Here is a 6,299-nt window from a genome sequence, read left to right as displayed (position 1 = left end):
ATGAAGTTTAGTGTTACCTAGGAAAAAATATGTGGGTTGTTCAGATAAAATGCTTCATGATCTGTATTGTTATTTTAGTGCTGACTTCATGTAGATGTGATAGGAGAAAGTCCTTTACCTTAGCAACATTTTTTGTTTTGTTTTGGAGAAGTAGTCACTACAAAGTTATATTTGTCCAAGTGGACTGACTGCTGTTGAAGATGTTTCTTTAGGGGATTACCTTGTAGGTAGGCTGGAAGGCTGGTATGGAAGATCACAAGACAAATCCATTCTGACATACAGAAAATCAAGCACAGGCAGTAGGAGGCCTGCATGGAAGAGCAACTCATAGCTGAGCTCAGACATAAGAAGGATATGCATAGGAGGTGAAACCAGAGGCAAATTACCCAGGAGGAGAACAGAGTTGCTGTCTGCTCTTGCAGGAATAGGATTAAGAAAACCAAGGCAAATTGAGCTGAATATGGGAAGAAGTGGGAAAGGCAACAAGAAAGGATTCTCCAACTATTCAGCAGCAAAAGGAAGACTTGAAAAAGAGAGATGCATGCCAGGATGAAGGGCTGGGGAATTTGTGACAAATGACATGGAGATAGCCATGTTGGTGCCTTATTTGCCTCAGTCTTTATTGTTAAGACTGGCCTTAAAGAATCCCATACCACTGAGACCAAAGGGGTTATCTGGAACAAGGTGGTGGAGGAAGACCAGGTTACTGAAAACGGGACAGGTTGCACACATGAATGCTGAGGGAGTTGGCTAACATCACTGCAAGATCATTGTGTTTGAATTGTCTAGACAGCTGGAGATGGTTCCTGAAGACTGGAAGACAGCAAATATCACTCGTGCCTTCAACAAGAGCAAGAAGGAATACTTAGGGAGCTACAGACTGGTCAGCCTCCCCTCAATCTCTGGGAAAGTGATGGAGAAATCATTCTGGAAAGCATTTTGAAACACATGAAGGGCTAGAAGTTGATTGGGAGTAGTTAGCTTGGACTTCAAAGGGCAAATAATGCTTGAGCAATTTCATTGCCTTCTACATTGAGGTGGCTAACTTGCTGGATGATTGGAGAGTGGTTCGTGTTACTTCAGTAAAGCTTTTGATGCTGTTTCCCATAGCGTCATCATCAGACAAGCAGACAAAGTATGGTTTAGAGAAGTAGATAGTGAGGTGGACTGAAAATTGGCAGAAAAACCAGGTCCAGAGGGATGTGATCAGCGGCACAAAGTCCAGTTGGAGACAAGTCACTAGTTGTGTACCTCAGGGCTCAATATTAGGATCAGTACTGATACATACCTTTTTTGTTGGTCTGGGCACTGGAATGGAATGCACCCTCAGCACGTTTGCAGATGATACAAAACTGGGAGGGGTGGCTGATAGAAGAGGTGACTGTGCCATTTTGAGAGCCCTCAACAACCTGAAGAGATGGACAAAAGGGGATGTCACAGAGTTCAACAAGGGGAAATGGAAGGACCTGCACCTGAGGAGGAGTAACCCAGGCACCAGTACCTGCTAGGGCATGACCAGCTGGAGAGCAGCTTGAAGGAAGGGACTTTATGAGCCAACAATGCACCCTTACAGCAAAGGAGGCTAATGATATCCTAGGGGTGGCACTGTGAGGAGATGTGTCAACAGGAGTTGATTCTTCCTGCCTGCACAGCTCTGGTTAGGCTAAATCTAGTGTAGTGTGTCCAGTCCTGAGCTCCTCAGTACAAGAAAGACAGGACTTAGCGGAGGAAATCCAGAGCAGAGCCACAAAAGTAGTTGAGGGAACTGAACATCTTTAATGTAAGGAGAGGCTGAGTGCTGGAACTGTTTAGTCTGGAGAGGAGAAGGCTCAGGGAAGATCTGACTGGTATACATAAACTCCTGATGGGAGGGAATGAAGTCAAGATAGCTACACTTTTCTCAGTAGCACTCACGGACAAGATGCAATAGGCACAAATTGAAAACCATGAAATTCAATCTAAGCATAAGAAAATACTTCTTTTGCTGTGAGTGTGAACAAACACTGGAACAGATAACCTAGAGCTGTTGTGGAATCTGTGGAGATGCTCAAAACCTAAACAATTCTATGATTCTGCATGAACATAAAATTTCCATTGTATGATAACAAGAACAGAACAATAATTGTGATTAATTTGTCCTGAATGCAACCGTTACATGATAAATAGAAAAAAGGAAGCTTGAGATTTTTTCAAATTGTATGAAGAAAAGTATTCAGTAAAAATCTGCACTTTGTAGATTGTTTCCTCAAGAAACAGAGCGAGCACTCAAAATGGAGTAGTTTTCTGCTGTAGCTGTCTTTGTTGGGTGCATTGTTCTAGCAAACAGATAAACCCTAAACTGACGTTTAAAAAAATTCATTGTTTTTAAGAGGCTTCTTCTTTTATTGTAAACTCTAAAAGCGTAGGGCTTGAGGGGTGCAGGTGCCATTGATAGCAGTGCCAAAACACATGGATTTATCCTACTGAAGTTTGAGACGTGATTCTAGTTTTCTAATTTAATTACCAATTTGTTTTCTTACTCCATTACATTTTTAATGTAATCTTTTAGGAATAGGTAGATAAATTTATGTGATTGACAGCATTAGCTTGCATGGAGAGTGTAGCTTGGTCTGAGTAGTCACCACCAAGTATTTTTTAATTACCTAAAAATTGCCTTTAAAAATATGTTTAAGGGCAAATTCTGGCCTGTAATAGTCAGGAATTTGTGAACTGCAGAGAGAAAATAATCACCCTTCATTGACTGGAGCTAACAACTCTATTTACAATAAGGAAACAATCTATTACTTCATGAGTCTGAATTTGGTCCTCTTAAAAAAAACGAAGTTCCATTTGCTGCAGGAAGATGATTTCAGCTTGGCACCAATAGATACTAATGCGTAGCACCAATGTAATTGGATTAGACTTACTTTTTCTTTGTTTTAAAATATGCTTTTAATCTACACTGACTAGAGTAATGAATAGGCTTCTGTGTTCATATTAATTTTCTGATTTCAGTAATTTCAGATAAGGATTACGTGCTTTGATCCGGGTGGTGCTGCAGTCAGAATTAAGCATTGTACTGCTTACTGTTTTTATTGTACAAGTCAGCATGAACATGCTTGGAGAATGCCTCAGAGCTCAACTAAATGTTCATAATATGCAGTAGCTGCATATCCGATTGAATCAATTGTTTATTTAGTCATACTCAACAATAAAATGCTAATTACTGATTGAGTAGCATACTCAAATGGAGGCCATCCTGTTACCCTCTGGTTATCAGCAGAATTATGCCCTAGGCACAAACTGTGCAAATGAACAAATTCTGTGTTCAGTTGTTACCTCTGAGGAAGGAGCTAATTCCAAGTGAGATGCAGTAGAATACCTGTGAGTGTCAAGGGGGTGATTTTTAAGATCAGAAATGGCTGGTGTCTGGCAGAACTGAGCATGTGGGATGGCTGTTCCCTGATGCATTCTGTTTAGTAAGGGACTTGGTTACTGTCAGGACAAGAAAAACAAGTAACACATACTACGTTGGAGCAGAAGTGAGAGAGCAATGTCTGTCCTGGTATCTATAGCAATAATCACTTCTAAAACTGTAATCACAGCCACGTGGCAGCACAGTGCCTTTTTTACCGCTATTTTTAGTGCTCAAAACAAGAGATTAAACAGCATGATAAAAATACATGTTTAAAAATAGTAGGCTGTTATAAAATATGATTTCCTTTTGGAAGACTGCATTTAGTACATGATAAATCCTACAGGGGAGAGGTACACATTTCCAGTCACTGCTAAGGTTTCAAAACTATTTTAAGAACCTGGCTGTTGTCATGGTAGCAGTAAACCTCTTAATCCCACTTCCTGTGGAGATGAAGCTGTTCTGTACTTAATCTACTTAAAGATTGTCAAGGCTGTTTGTGTGACAGAGAACTTGGGATACGGCACTGAAGAAGGTGCTACTTGTTGTAACCAGAAAGTTTAGTGCTTTTGTCTACTTGATAGCATTCAATTAGGATTTGCTGAGGGACAGATCTCATAACAAGCTAGTCGGAGGACCATCACCTGGGAAGCTAGCCTCCATTTTTAGCAGTGTACTGACACTCAATTTGTTGTCGTGGTTAAATGAAACTGTTCCTAGGTCATTTTGGACAAGAGCATGCCAATATCATTGATCTGTCATAGTTTAAAAACATCCTTTTTGAAGAAGTCCTTTCATCTTGCATGCTTCCATTCCTTAGAGTTCTTGAGGCCTCATAAACAGTGCTGAGTCTTATTTGAATACTACTGTAAAGTGTGTGATCCTTGAAAAGTTTATGCAATTAAAAATTTCTTGAAGTATTTGGATATTATAAACTGACTTGACATCGCTACTAGTTGTACATTTAAGAGAAACCTGTGGAAAACAGACAAATTTTTCAACTTTTTTGGAAGATCAGTTTAGCTAGGTAGTGAGAATTTTAAATGTCAGATCAAAATAATGATTATAACTGAATTTTGCATTTGAAAGAACAGATGATGTAAGAGATTGTTTATATGTATCTGGAACTAAAAGAGATCTTCCTTCTCACCAGGTCAAATTTCTTGGTAATTACTGAAAACTGTTCCATTGCTAATTAGTTAAGTGTAGTCTGGCTACAGTACTGGTTTACATAACCTCAACTCCTAAAATTAGAAGCAATACACTTGTTTTGTTTGAGCCAGTATTTTGTTTCATATGTACTGAATAATGGCACAGGATTTTTGTTTGTTTTCCTGAAGTCTACACATTCTGGCTAGATGGACCCTAGATGTTTCTAATTCTAGTTATTTATTTGCAAATGTAAAATAATAGATGTTTGCCCCTCTATGAAGTTTTGATGGTGGGTAATAGTTTTTTGCTCCTTCCCCTCCTTTTCAGCAGCCCTTAGTTAGTTCATCATAACATGAAGAGATGTAATAGACAAACTGTTGACTGCTACTCAGGTCTTTGTGACTGTGTATGAATTGGTGGCATTAGAAGGAGGCCAGCCAGTTACTACGGAAACTGCAATACCCTCTTGACTGAAATGCCACTGTAGTTTTAGCACTTTGGAATAACCACATACCCATTTGGTGAGTTTTGTTTGATGCCTGGTGCAGCCACTGAACTATTTGTTCAGAGTGCCTCATTCACTGAGGTACCTGGGCCATAATTTGATTCCTGTGCAATCTGATCTCCCCTTGCAGGTTTTGGCTGGCCACCACCCACAGTGAGGGATCAGGGAAGATGGTCCCTTCCTCTTTCCCCTTCTTTTCACAGTATTGGCCTCAGACACTGTGGGAAGGGAGCATTGACCACTTCCCATCTGTGGCACAAGCCAAGGGGCATGGCAGGGAATGAAATCCCCTCAGCTGGTCCTGAGTGGTCCCTTGCCCAGACCTCCACTCGCAGCCTCTGCCAGGCCCCATGCACTTCTCAGCCTCTTCTCCCATGCCTGCTTCCCTGTCCTCCTCAGAACTGGCTTAGCACAGTCACTGGTAGTGTATTCTTTGGTTCGATCTGTGGATTAAGATAGCCAAAAGAGCGATTGGAGATCAGTTTTTGAGAGGTGCTGCATAAGCTTTCATTGTGAAGGGCTGAGGCATGCAGGGGTCAGCACTGGCCTCCACAGAGATGATGTCTGCTGAAGATTACAACTGAGTTTCATTTTCTTCTTTGTGAATAGGGCTTCTCCAAGTCACTTGTAAAGCTCCATATCCATATACCCTTCTCCAGTGGCTTTGCAGAGTCTGAGCAAGAAGGCTGGCTTGCTTCATGTGTAGTGTCCTCATCACAAGATTCATAAGGTGGAATGAAGGATGTCTTCCCAGCAGAACTCTTTAGAAGGGCTTTGGAACCTTTCCCATTTGACACTCTGAATAAAGCATTTATTTTAAACCAGCTTTTATTTTAAATAATTCTTAACATTTTAAAAAATAATAATTCAGATTTTATTCAACCTGAAGATTTCAACATTTTGACCCAATTTGGAACTTCTATATTCCAAAAATCTTCAATAGTTTTTTGGCATGAGACATTTTCTTCCTTTTCTTAGGGTGATAAAAAGGCTAGTAGAGTAAGGTTTTCTGCAGTTTATAAAAGCACTCTGTCATTGTTACATATTTATTTACACTACCCAGCTGATTTCTCAGATGTGACAATTTGGGGATAACTCTGCTAAAGGTATCAATTTTTCTTTACTAAGCCATATTAAGCTAAATTAAATCTTAAATGTTTTTCTCTGAGTGGTGATGGAATGGGAAAAGTACCTCTGTATTCAGAAAATCTTTTCTGTAGACCCTTGTAATATTGAGACATCCTATTT

This window comes from Numida meleagris, chromosome 6 (genome assembly GCF_002078875.1).
Source record: "Numida meleagris isolate 19003 breed g44 Domestic line chromosome 6, NumMel1.0, whole genome shotgun sequence".
In the NCBI taxonomy this organism is placed as follows: Eukaryota; Metazoa; Chordata; class Aves; order Galliformes; family Numididae; genus Numida; species Numida meleagris.
The sequence above is the reverse complement of the archived record's forward strand: the minus strand, read 5'-3'. Positions refer to the sequence as shown.